This window comes from Carassius carassius, chromosome 28 (assembly GCF_963082965.1).
Source record: "Carassius carassius chromosome 28, fCarCar2.1, whole genome shotgun sequence".
In the NCBI taxonomy this organism is placed as follows: Eukaryota; Metazoa; Chordata; class Actinopteri; order Cypriniformes; family Cyprinidae; genus Carassius; species Carassius carassius.
In genome coordinates this window covers 10843841-10857674 of record NC_081782.1, presented here as the reverse complement: position 1 = coordinate 10857674, position 13834 = coordinate 10843841, and the positions used below count along the sequence as shown (strand labels likewise).

General features: G+C 42.3%; 2 long non-coding RNA genes across 3 annotated transcripts in view; one reads left to right on the top strand and one right to left on the bottom strand.

The window, feature by feature from the left end:
- The window catches only part of LOC132107929 (uncharacterized), a 218865-nt gene that overhangs the window by 4832 nt on the left and 200199 nt on the right, over positions 1-13834 (bottom strand). The window lies entirely within an intron of this gene.
- Positions 1-13834, top strand: part of LOC132107930 (uncharacterized) — a 31084-nt gene that overhangs the window by 14134 nt on the left and 3116 nt on the right. Inside the window, exon 2 of the long non-coding RNA XR_009424387.1 lies at positions 12885-12953. This is a non-coding gene — a long non-coding RNA (uncharacterized LOC132107930). The remainder of the gene's footprint in view (positions 1-12884; positions 12954-13834) is intronic.

The following is a 13834-nucleotide window of genomic DNA, read 5'->3' as shown; positions in this document are numbered from 1 at the left end:
CAAATAGTCAGGTCCAGTAACCTTTATTTATATAGTGATTTATTCAATACAGTGTCACGATTTGGTACAGCCAAGGAGAGATGATGCAAGGATCTATTCGCAAGTATTATATTTATTAAAGGGACAGTTCACCCAAAATGAAAATTCTGTCATCATTTACTCATCCTGATGTACCAAACCAGTATGACTTTCCTTTAGCTGTTGAACAAAAAATAAGATTTTGTGAAGGATTTTGGTAGCCAAACATTTGATGGTATCCATTGACTTCTATAGTACGAAGAAAAATACTATGGAAGTCAATGGCTACTTTTAACTGTCACCAACATTCTTCAAAATGTCTTCTTTTGTGTTTATCTTCTTCAGTTTATTCACCCTCCACTTATTCCAAACCAGTATGAGTTGCTTTCAGCTGTTGAACACAAAAAATATATATTTTAAAGAATGCTGGTAGCTAAAGAAGCTGGTAGCCATTGACTTCTATAGTATGGAGAAAACTACTAAATGTCAAAAATCAACTGTTTGGTTACCAACATTCTTCAAAATAAATGTTTTGAATGATAATCATAAATTCTAAATGTTAACATAATATTTATTTGTGGGTGAACATTTTTTTAGTGAAAAAACCAATAACTTAGGTGCACAGGAGAACATCTTTACAAACTTTATATGGACGGGAATGGACAAATAACACTGAAACAGAGGACTATACAGACTAAATGACCATCTAAACAAGGAACAGGTGAACATCATGAATACCCAAGGGAATAAATTAACAGGAAGAATACCCAGGAAGATATAAAAAAAAAATCCAAAACAATACTCCTAAATTCAGTGGAATTCAGAACACAAAATATCTGTGACCTACAGGTTGTTACAGAGCAGCTTCAGAATTATAAACAAGAAAGTATCAGAATCAACAACAGACAACAGAATCAACCTAAAATATAAGACTAATTGAACAATCTGGTCACTATTCAGCTCAAGTCAGTTTAGTGTTGAGTCAATTCAGTTCAAATATCCAAACGATGCCTGAAGTAGCTTATTCTGGTGCTTTCAGACTGAATGTTTGAGTTAATATGGACATATGGATAGGCAGACTGTTGGAGGGTTTTTATACGTCAGTGATTTGGCTGGCAAGGGCAGGTGATTCCCAGTCGGGCGAGAGATCGAGCAAGAAGAGGCGCTTGTCCTGCTGGGCCCGTAACCTGTGTCAGAGACCTGGAGTCCTGAGCTGACATTGACACAAACACATGAAAACAGGTGCCTGGCAGGTGCCTGGGCACACACTGGCATCAGCAACACTCTCCATTCCTTTCTCCTTCAGTGTCTAAAGTGTAGGGCACAAGACAAGCAACAACACGCGATGCACAGTGTCATCTTCTGAATAACTTTACTTTTGACAAGCACACTTGCCTCAAGAAGACAGAGAGATGCTCAGATAGACAGCTATGTGGTGTACGTGCTCACACAGCGGCGCGTGCACTTGCAGCCTCGAGTGCTGAGGCATGGTGGCAGAGGCCGACGGTGCCCAGTAGGGAAAGGTGTGAATGTGTGTCAGATGGTACAGTGGGCAGGTTGGCATCGAATAGGGTAGTAAGGCTGGCACAGCTATAGCGGTCCACTCAAGCAAGGAGAGCTGGGGCTTAGCCCAGCCCACATGGTGCGCCACCCAGGTAACACCAAGACAGACAGCCAGCCACCCACCTGCCCCTCAGCTTCCCTGCATGCCCTGGGGCACCATCTTACATACCAGCCTGCCTGAATCACTGAGCCTGCTAATCATCTTAGCCCCAGACACACATATAGCCTTCTGTGTGGAACTAACCATGCCTGTAATGGGAAATAATACGCTAATACACCCGTGACCCATATATATATATATATATATATATATATATATATATATATATATATATATACATATATATATATACAGACAGACACACACACCCATGTTTACTAAATATAACATATTTATAATATTTATATAATATATACATATGTATGATTTTAACTAATTTTATATCTGTAAATATTAAGCACATACAAATAAATTTCAATTTTTTTTTGAGATTTTATTCATTTATTTTGAAAAATTATATATTTTTCTGTCAAAGTGACAGTTTTTTATAAACTTGTTTTCATTATTTTTGAAAAGTATATTTTAAGTTTAAACATCTAACATTAAGAAAAAACAACTTTATAAAAAAATTTAAATACAAATTTTTAAATATCTGGTAACATGCATACATACACACAGACATATATTTTAATAAATTTTTATGGATATGGAGTAATACAAAAGGTAAAACGAACCTGAAAAGGCTCTCAGCCAGTCAGAACTGTTACATAAATGATATATATATATATATATATATATATATATATAATGTATACTCAAACACAATGTTATAGAGTTGAGTTGAACCAGTGTTCTGTGCTCCGTTCACTGCTGACTTTAAAGACAACTGCTGAGGTCTAATAAATCCATCAAAACCATCCGCCTGTCATCTCAGCCCTGCTTTTACTTTAAAAGGGCAAACCCTCCTGTAGTCACACATCATTAATATTTAACAGAACTTGTTGGAGTGAGCAGAAAATGCTAGGGTGGGTGAGCTTAGGGATTGTGTCTGCTTGCGTTTGGCGTCTGGGCTGCGATCAGCGCACCCTTGTTCGGAGTGTGCTGTGGGTTTTGTTTGCGAGATTGGGGTAGGGTGGGCAGCATCAAAGGATCACCAAGGGACAGCAATTCCCATGGCAACAGTTCATCAGGTAGGGGGCTAGGGGTTCAGCTGCCCCTGCAGGTCCCTCGAGATGGAGAGAGAGAGAAACGGAGAGAGCAAGGAGAGCGGGAAGCATTTTGTCTCAGCACACTTGACAAAACAAAGACAACTCACTCCTCTGGTTTCATGCCACATTTTTTATTCATAAACAAGCTGCTGGCTGTAAAGACATGATAAAGCGGTGCGGGGCCTCTGCTGAGATGGCCACCCATTTGAATGCAAAGCCTCAGCTGCACAAAATCCTCCCGAGCCCCATTATTCTCTGGATTTCGCCGCTATTTTCGTCAGCTGCTAAGCTGGCCATGGATCGAGACTGGAGATATGTCATCAAAATGGTCTCATTCAGCTACTGATGGCCATTAACATAAAAATTAAAGAATTATAAAACAAACTTGAATGAATGAGGGATGAATAAAATGAATAAAAATCTCCACCCGCCTTGACTCAAATCGTTTCCCCCTCCTTTCTCATCCCACAAAAGGATTGCTGCATTCTTTCATTATTGGATTAATTGCCTTTATTTGCTGTAAACGTGTTTACTGCTAACATGGGCAGACAGTAGGAGAGGCAATGGATTGTGTGGCACTTTACACTAATATTTTTTAGATTTCGAGGTTAAAGGGATAGTTCACCCAAAAATGAAAATTATTTCATTAATGACTCACCCTCATGTCGTTCCAAATCCGTAAGACCTCAGTTCATCTTCGGAACACAGTTTAAGATATTTTAGATTTAGTCCGAGAGCTCTCAGTCTCTCCATTGAAACTGTGTGTACGGTCTACTGTCCATGTCCAGAAAGGTAATAAAAACATTTTCGAAGTAGTCCATGTGACATCAGAGGGTCAGTTAGAATTTTTTGAAGCATCGAAAATACATTTTGGTCCAAAAATAGCAAAAACTACGACTTTATTCATCATTGTCTTCTCTTCCGTGTCTGTTGTGAGAGAGTTCACTGCAGTTTAGTGATATCCGGTTCGCGAACGAATCACTCGATGTAACCAGATCTTCTTGAACCAGTTCACCAAATCGAACTGAATCGTTTGAAACGGTTCGCGTCTCCAATAAGCATTAATCCACAAATGACTTAAGCTGTTAACTTTTTTAATGTGGCTGAGACTCCCTCGGAGTTAAAACAAACCAATATCCTGGAGTAATTCATGCTCAGTGTAACTCAAACAGTACACTGACTGAACTGCTGTGAAGAAAACGGTTCACCGGTTCTTTTGCGCTCGAAGTAATGACGTCATTGCCAATGATTGCCCTTGATTCAAGCCTTCGGTTTACCCGTGCTCATAAAACTAGCACAGAATCAGTTCAGAATCAATCATCAAAAGAATCAGTTCGGTTCAGACGCGCTGTGTGTCAGTCTGCTTCACACTGAATCACACATGTGCAGTATCATCAGCTGTATCAAAACGGTTCTTGACTAGAGAACGAGTCAATCGTTTGTTCGTTATCTGGCTCGGCTCGGTGTTCATCTTCAGTTCTCTCTTCACAGCAGTTCAGTCAGTGTACTGTTTGAGTAAATGAATTACTCCAGGATATTGGTTTGTTTTAACTCAAGAGGGAGTGTCAGCCACATTAAAAAAGTTAACAGCTTAAGTCATTTGTAGATTCATGCTTACTGGAGATGCGAACGGTTTCAAACGATTCAGTTCGATTTGGTGAACTGGTTCAAGAAGATCTGGTTACATCGAGTGATTCGTTCGCGAACCGGATATCACTAAACTGCAGTGTGTTGAACTCGCTCACAACAGACACGGAAGAGAAGACAATGCTGAATAAAGTCATAGTTTTTGCTATTTTTGGACCAAAATGTATTTTCGATGCTTCAAAAAATTCTAACTGACCCTCTGTTGTCATATGGACTACCTTGAAGATGTTTTTATTCTGGACATCGACAGTATACCGTTCACACATTTTCAATGGAGGGACTGAGAGCTCTCGGACTAAATCTAAAATATCTTAAACTGTGTTCCGAAGATGAATGGAGGTCTTACGGGTTTGGAACGACATGAGGGTGAGTTATTAATGACATAATTTTCATTTTTCGATGTTTAACCCTTTAAGATTTCTAAATGGAATTGAAAAAATTATCACATAAATAAAATGTAAATAACATTAAATGAATTAAATAATTGATTAATGAAATCAGTCTTCCATTGGAAGGCTAAACGGATAGTCTTAAATTAATCATGCTATTGGTTGAGCCAATTTTGCTGGTTGGGAACAAAAAGAAATGTTCTAATAGCACAAAAGTATTACAGTATTACACCTTTTAAGGACATCAGTCTCCAAAATATTTACTTACAGCTGTCTGTGCATATTAAGATGGGACAGGAACAAGAAAAAAAAATGACATTGAAAGAAATAACTTCACCCTTAAAGAGAAATTGATTGAAAATTGATTCGTCTGTCCTGCATGCAGCATAATTTTAATCGGGTCATCCCAAACCTCTCCCCTTAGCAATGATTATGGATATTAAAACAGGGGTTTTCAAATTTGACAATATATATATATATATATATATATATATATATATATATATATATATATATATATATATATATATAGGGCATTTAAAAATTTATTACAAATGTTAAATATTTTAACATTTTAAGATTTAACATTAATTAGTATGTTGAGAAAAAAAACTAAAATAATATATATTTAAATATTTTTTAAATAATAAAAAATTTCCACATAATATTGAATTTAGTATAAACAGCAACAGAAGACAATTATTTTGGGAAAAATATAACTCACAGGATAATATTTGGGGGTCTTGGGCATCAAAAAGTTTAAAAACTCTTGATTAAAACTAATAATACTAAACACTGCTGGTCCAAAAATAAAATGAAATCCTACAGTTTTTATTAAGTTTAGTTTCATATTGTCAGTGCACGTTGCATGATACATATCCATCTCTGAAGAGTTCTTCTCCTCCTGTTTTTCTCCTCCCTACCCAGCATCACATTTATAATTTATTTAGTCTGTTGTTTGTATCAGACTGTCTTCTTGTTTTGCCTCTATTTGAAAGGTGTTTATTTTGTCAATGACTTGAGTGTTTGCCCAGCTGGCGTTGGCGTGCCAAGGTTGTGCCAGCACAGTGCCTGGGGTACAGGCTTTAGGGTTTGTGGTGGGGGGCGAGGGGATGAGGCGGAACCGGAGGGTGGAGGCAGGGGGTGTTCAGAGTGACATGGCAGCATGCCCGATCCTCCGCGTTCCCCGTCCAGCGGAGTGTGGGCTTGCAGACCTGTGAGAGCCTATCAATGCCAGTCCAAACGCCGGTAAAGAAGAGAGGCTTAGCTGTAATCCGTATTGACTGCCTTGTGCTTTGTCTGCCAATTTATATCATGGATTTCTCCCACTAAATGATGTGCTTCTGTCAAGTTCTCCCACATTAATCCATAACATTATTAGTTTTCAGTACAGCCCTAATTATTTCAGCTCTGACCTAAATGGTTACAGAATGAATGAAAATAATTCAAACAAACAAACATTTATAGCCAAACATGACGTGGTAACAATGGGGTTAATTCTATAGACATAATTGTCAAATCATTGGTTTTGTCTTCGCAAAACAAGTGTGAAATGAAACATCAGACACACAGGGCTGCAGTATGCAGGGTAAAGGAGGAGATCCTATTCAACTTAGGACGGCACTGGCAGAGGAATGTGTGGAACCCTGCTGCTAAATCTGTAGATTACCGTGAACTTCCCTCTGGCAGTGCACTGGGAGTCTACCTGAGCCAGAACCTGAGGGGAGAGAAAAGCATTTGTCTGGACTAATTTAAGGATGTGACGCAGCTCCAGGAAGACTTTATCAGCCCAGTTTGTCAGGACAAGACAGGTGGCTTTGCCCCGGCTCAGCCTGAGTACCCTTGCTCAGTGTAGTAATGGTGAGCGTGATTTCACCAAGTACAACATTTTCCTGGATCAACAACCTTGTTGATCCTGGAACAACATACCAATCAACCAATCAGAATTGAGATATAACTTTTCAGAAAATACCTGTTTTAGGCTTACAATCAGAGTTGTACTTGTGCTTCTACTCCCTTGTTAATCAGCTATCATTTCCCACTGATTTTATGAATAAATTATGGGTAGGGTTAGGTTTAGGGGTAGGGATTGGGTTAAGTCTATATTTTTGTACATCAATGTTGATCCAGGATCATCAAAAGATGTTGATCCAGGATCATGTCTTACTTGGCAAAATCACGGTGACCATGTACTAATACCTCTCTAAGGCTCCTGTGTCAAGCCCAAAGAAATGGTGAACAGACATTGTGGACTCATTGCTCCTTTAACACATGTAGATTATAAAAATATATATATTTTTATTATTAGCTCACCTTTGTTTTGGTGCAAACCTGTATGACTTTTAAAAGAAGACAGGATTCTGTAAACATAGGATATTGATACTGTTTTAATCCATACCATTAAGTACAGTGGGGTACAAGACAACACTGGAGTATCCCTGCTTACTTTCATTGTATGGACAAAAACAAACAAACAAAAAAATTAAATAAATAAATGAATAAAGAAAACCCACAATAAAGAAAATCCTACAGGTTTGAAACATCATGTAGAATAGAGAGATAGATAGACAGAAAGACGTACAGATAGAAAAATAGAAATTACAATATTATTATTATTATTATATGTTTTGTAGTCAATTTCTTTTATTTTTTTATTTATTTTTTTATAAGTCACAAAAGACAATTTGAACGTAGGTAAAAATCATTTGATCTGAGGGACATTTTTTCAGGTAAGTGCAAACAATAACCCTGATATTCCCCCATCACAATAAAGTGGACAGCAGTGAAATGTATTAATAGAAAAACCTGCAGTGGGCTACACAGCACTGCAAATTACATTTAAAACAAATATACAGAGACAGTCTTCTGAGTGAATTTTTATACCTGTGACATACCTGCCAACCTTGAAGAAATGTTATGAGTACTACAACACCCCCCCCCCCCCCCCCCACAAACACACACACACGCGCACGCGAGAACCTGACAGCCCACCGCCAATGTATGCTCCACCGTTGCACCGTATGCTCTTTTATGAAAAAGTGGGTGCCGCCACCCATTGGACCAGCGGTGGAACAGAAAGAAACAAAAACTGAGGATTCTCCACCCGGCCCTCCCCCCGGGGGAAGGAGTGGCTCTGTCTCCGCCAGCTCCTGAAGAGCAGTCTCCCACATCTCCAAGTTGCCCATGTCAGGGCAGCTTAGTCGTCTTCCTAGAGGACTTCGCAGCCGGAAGTGACATGGGGGGCGCCGCTCTCCTGCACGGGGCGGAGCTGGTGTGGAGGACGCAGGGGGGCGCCCACGGCGACAAGCAGGCTGAGGCACTGCCCGCGACGGAATGGTGGCAACTGGAGGATCACGTCGTGGCGAGATGTGCTGTATGGCCTCAGTCTGCTGTTGTTCTGTCAGGAACTGCTGGGTACAGCCCCTGACAGCATCGCCACACAGATGTCGACGCACCCCTAGCTGCCCCGCCATCGAGGGTAGTGAGGATGGAGGAACGAAATGAGCTGCTTCCGGCCGTAAAAAGGGGCCATCCACGACTACATCACTTCCCCATGCACATCCGGGAAGAAAGGAACCAGAGCAAAACGCGGTTGTGAGCCGCGCTCTACACCGAGAACCAATCAAACAGCCATGAGCACTCAGGGCTGGGCGGCCACCTCCATCCTGATGCTCACAGCTGCCCGGGCAAGCACGGCTGTCAACTCTGGGTCCAATTCGGCAGTGGCGACAACACCCGAGGGGGGCAGCCCCGCCAAATCTTCATCCACAGAGGTCAACAGCCCATCCCCGATGCTGCAATCGACATCTGATCCCCGGCGGCAAACTGAATGACCCATTGGGACTGCCATAAGACAGCCCAGCAAAATCACCCAGCAGCCGCACAGGACAAACACTGCGGAAGGGGTAAGAGGTCCGTGGGGCGTGGCCCAGCGGAGAAGCTCTCACTGTCACCTTCAAATCTCCCAGAGCACTAGCCGGCGATTCTCTGCTCGTGGCAGAGAAACTGGAACGGGTAGTGACAGAGGGGTCTGCTCCTTTCAGGAGAACAGACCCCAGAACAGCTTCCCGACACAGCAGATGAATGGCTTTGTGGAGTATAACAGCTTTCATACAACCACTCGGCTCCGAAGCAAAAATCTAATGGATGCACCTGTCGCCCTATTTATACCCGTTGGCACGGGGAGTGGCTCAGGTATGTTAAATCCACTAGCCAATTTTCATTGGCTTTTTCTCTTAAACTCAGAGATGATTGGCCTCCCAATTGAGACCCCATATGTCGTTCGACATAACTCGTAGTGACCGAGTGATGGGGAACTGCTGGTTTTGCACATTTATTTAATTTTTGATTTATTTATTTAGAAAGAATCTCCTCAGTTTACTTTTATTTCTGACAAGATTTTCAGTTGGAAGAAGTTTCCATGGGCTATGCCTCCTGTACAAAATGTTCAGAGTGATTGCAGTAATTGTATAACATTTATGGTCTACTTGTATATGTTATGGAGTAACTAATAAATCTTAATTGGTGAAAGGATATTATGTGTATAATATGTATTATAGTGTTAGGTATCTCATAGGTTTCTCACAGGTGTGTGTGCAACGGTGGAGCATACATTGGCGGAGCATACATCTCCTCCTCTGGAGTCAGACGCGGCTCAAGTCGCTGCACGCTATCCACATCCCGGGGGAGCTCAATCGTGCAGCCGACGCGCTCTCAAGACAGCTCACCTTTCCCGGGGAATGGCGACTCCATCCCCAGATGGTGCAGCTGATCTGGAGTTGATTTGGGGAAGCCCAGGTAGACCTGTTTGCTTCCCACGAGTCCTCCCACTGCCAGCTGTACTATTCCCTGTCCCAGGCCCCCTTGGCACGGATGCACTGGCACACAGCTGGCCTTGGGCTCTACACAAGTATGCGTTTCCCCCAGTGAGCCTGCTCGCACAGATGCTGTGCAAGGTCAGGGAGGACAAGGAACAGGTCCTGTTGGTTGCGCCTTACTGGCCCACCCGGACCTGGTTTTTGGAACTCATGCTCCTCGTCACAGCCCCTCCCTGGCGCATCCCCCTGAGGAGGGACCTTCTCTCTCAGGGGCTTGGCACCATTTGGCACCCGCGTCCAGATCTTTGGAACCTCCACGTGTGGCTTCTGGACGGGATGCGTGGAGTCTGTTCACGAATTGGTGTTCTTCTCACCGAGAAGACCACCGGAGATGCCCGGTCAGAGTCGTGCTTTCTTTCCTGCAAGAAGGGTTGGAGCGTGGGCTGTCACCCTCCACCCTGAAAGTGTATGTGGCTGCCATTGCAGCCCATCACAATGCAGTGGACGGCCGGTCCCTGGGGAGGCATGACCTGATCGTTAGGTTCCTGAGGGGTGCCAGAAGGTTATATCCTCCTAGGACACCCCTGATTCCCTCCTGGGACCTCTCTATTGCCCTGGCGGGACTTCAGAGGGGTCCCTTTGAGCCGCTGGATTCAGTCGAGCTTAGGTTCCTGTCTCTCAAGACAGCACTCCTGATCGCGCTCACTTCCATCAAGAGGGTCGGGGACCTCCAAGCATTTTCGGTAAGTTAAGATTGCCTTGTGTTCGGGCGTGCCTACTCTCACGTTGTCCTGAGACCCCGGCCGGGATACGTGCCCAAGGTTCCCACCACTCCCTTCCGAGACCAGGTGGTGAACCTGCAAGCGCTGCCCCTGGAGGAGGCAGATCCAGCCTTGCTGTTACTGTGTCCCGTAAGAGCGCTTCGTATATACGTGGACCACACCCAGAGCTTCAGAAGCTCTGAGCTACTCCTGGTCTGCTCCAAACTAACTTTGTGTGGGCGGAACAGCAGCGTGGCCTTCTCCAGCAGCGATGTACTCTCCCTTTGGCCCCTTTGGTACCAAGGTCAGTGAATTTGCGCTGGGGCTTTGGGAAGGTTACGACCTTAAGCGTAGCTTTTGTGGCATGCCAGGGTTTGTCGACAATTGCAGCGCCACAGGGTTGTGACGGTGTTCAGGTTGTGGCGTTTTCCATAGGACCCCATATGTCGTTCGACATAACTCGTAGTGACCGACAGATAGGGAACGTCTCGGTTACGTACGTAACCCTCGTTCCCTGATGGAGGGAATGGAGACGTTATGTCCCCATGCCACAACCTTGAACCGGTCGCTGTTGCCGGGACACGTTCTCGGCTCCTCAGCGTAAAACCTAATGAGTGGATGCACCTGTCGCCCTATTTATACCCGTTGGCACGGGGAGTGGCTCAGGTATGTTAAATCCACTAGCCAATTTTCATTGCCATTTTCTCTTAAACTCAGAGATGATTGGCCTCCCAAGTGAGACCCCATATGTCGTTCGACATAACGTCTCCGTTCCCTCCATCAGGGAACGAGGGTTACATATGTAACCGAGATGTTATCAATATCAAAATCAGTTTGCTAAAAACAAACAACACTTTTTTTTATAATTTTCCATGCATAGTGTTTAAACTTTTGCATTGTTTAATTTGTTAAAGGTTGCAGATTTGGCTTTTTTAAGTAGTGCATCAGTGAAAGTCTCTTTGTAACAAATGCTGCCTTTGGAGGCAATCATTCTTGGAGGCTTTTCTTGTCACCAGAGAACTAAACATCTCTGTGCTCATATTAATAGTTTATTATTAATGTTGAAAAAAGCGGAGAATATTTTTTTTCAGGTTTTTTCGGGTGAATAAATTGAAAGAACAGCATTGTTTGTTACATTTATTTGTCACATTTATATTATTTACATCAAGCTTTTGAATGGTATAGTATTGCATATTGTTATTGAAACTTCATAATGTTTCACTTGATTATACATTTAGTCAGGAATTATAGTTTGAAAAAAGTCTAACTAGTAAAATGTTTACACGTTATGTGAAAACTAGTACAACTATATAAATAAATAATAAGAGACTTACTCATGTTTATTATCTCTGCTGAATAAAGTGCTTCATTCTTTTTTTCTGAGGAAATCCAAATCTCAAATAATTAACCAAATCACATTTTGGGGTGAATTATATATTATTCCTCTCATCGCGAAGCAAACAGTAAAATAAAAATAAACACTTTATTTAACATTAGAATCTGAATAGAGCGTTCAGTGCGGGGGCGTGGTCACATTAGATATAATGAAGGGAGATGTGAAAAACGGACATTGCGTTGTTTTCATATGGATTACTTTACCCCGCCCCCACTCGTTGTCTTTTGTCTTCCGGTTTTTACAGATATTTCCACAGTGATCTTAAGGAATTATGAATCAACCGCTCAGTCTATTTAGCTAGCTTGTACGTGTGCTGTTTTGATTAGAATCACTTTCCAAAAGTTGCTAAAAGTTGCCAAATAAATGTTAAAAATTGCTAAATTTGTTGCTAGGTGCTTTTTGGAAAAAAAGTTGCTAGTGCAGTCTGAAAAGTTGCTAAATCTAGCAACAAAATTGCTAAATTGGGAACACTGTAGGAGGGGCAGGTGGGCGGCGGGTTAACATGCACTGCTCTGATTGGCCGAAAGCTTTTCACTCCACTTACACGCTGTGGCTCAGCGGCAGAATCAGTGTCATAGATTGCATAGAAACTGAAATTGGCGAAATGCGAGACGCAACAAAATGTGTACCTAGAGAGCAGCGAATCGTACAAGCGTACTTATGGGTCAAAATGCATGCAGAGTACGAAAAATGCGTACATGTTGGCAGGTCTCTGCTGTGATTAAGTCTCACACCTGTACTGAAGTCATGATGCAGCTTGGCGCAATTGTCAAGCATGCAAGCAAGCAAGCACCCCCGCTCTCTCTGTCTCTCACTCACTCACTCCCCCATCCACATCAATTTGTTGTGCTGTGTGTTGTTTTTTCCCCCTTTGCCAGCGTCCTCTCTCCTGGGCCAATGCTCACATCACCGGCGAGTTGATAACGCCACTGGAGAAACCCTGTTTGGAATTTAGATTAATGTGTGACTAGCAGCCAGATGGAATGATAAGAATAAAGGAAAATAAGCTAGGAGAGCACTTGAACGGGAACAAACCAACAGAAAAAAACACAGAGCCACATAACACTTTCTCCATCTCTTTCAGCATACGGACACCGAGGGCCGAGCGAGACGGGTTTGAGGTCATAAGTGAGCACTGAATGAGGGACTGGAGGTGTGTATTTGTGTGTTTGTGTGTGTAGGTGATCACACCTCTCACGGCTTATCAGATAACAGAATACCTTTAATGGGCCAGTGTGTAAGAGAGAGACGGCAAACAACCACTTTTGTCTTATCTGCCATTGTTAGAGAAGAAAGCTGACTGACATCCCAGCGGTTCTAGTCATACCGCGGCCCAGTTCATCTCTCCGCTTCAAAACCAGGCCCCCTTGATCCCTAATAACCTCCTGCACCCAAACACAGGCCAAATCCCTTTTCAGCATCACCAAAGGCGGATAGCTGCTTCTGGCTTTCCCACTGCCATTATCACTGAGCAGCACGCCTCCCAGTTGAGTGGCAGCACAGGGACTAGCGGGAGGAAGATGAGACAGGAAGGAGGGGAGAAAGAGAAACAGAGAAAAAAGAAAAATGATTGGAAACTGTGCCAACATGTAAAAAACATAAACAAAAAAGTAGAGCAATCAATTAATAAGAGAGTGAGAGGATAACAAGGATGCAAAATGCTGATGTGTTACAGATATACTGAGATCGAGATGCAATTTTGGCAGGTCAGTATGGACTGGCCCACATTTTCACTGACTTCATAGACAAAAAATGATGCAACAGATTATATTACTACATAACATAGTGCATCAAAACAGACTATATTACTACATAACATACATACTGTAACATTGTGCACACCACTATATGTAGTGAATCAAATGATTCACTGAACTGAATTTGAATCAGCTGATTCAAGCTGAATATTGACACTATTGTGATTGGTGAAGACAACCTTAATTTCCCAAACTTATATTACGAGTTGATCACAATCTCAAAAAGTCGTAATTTTTAAGAAATCTTAAATAACTGGAAGAAATATGAGTAACATAG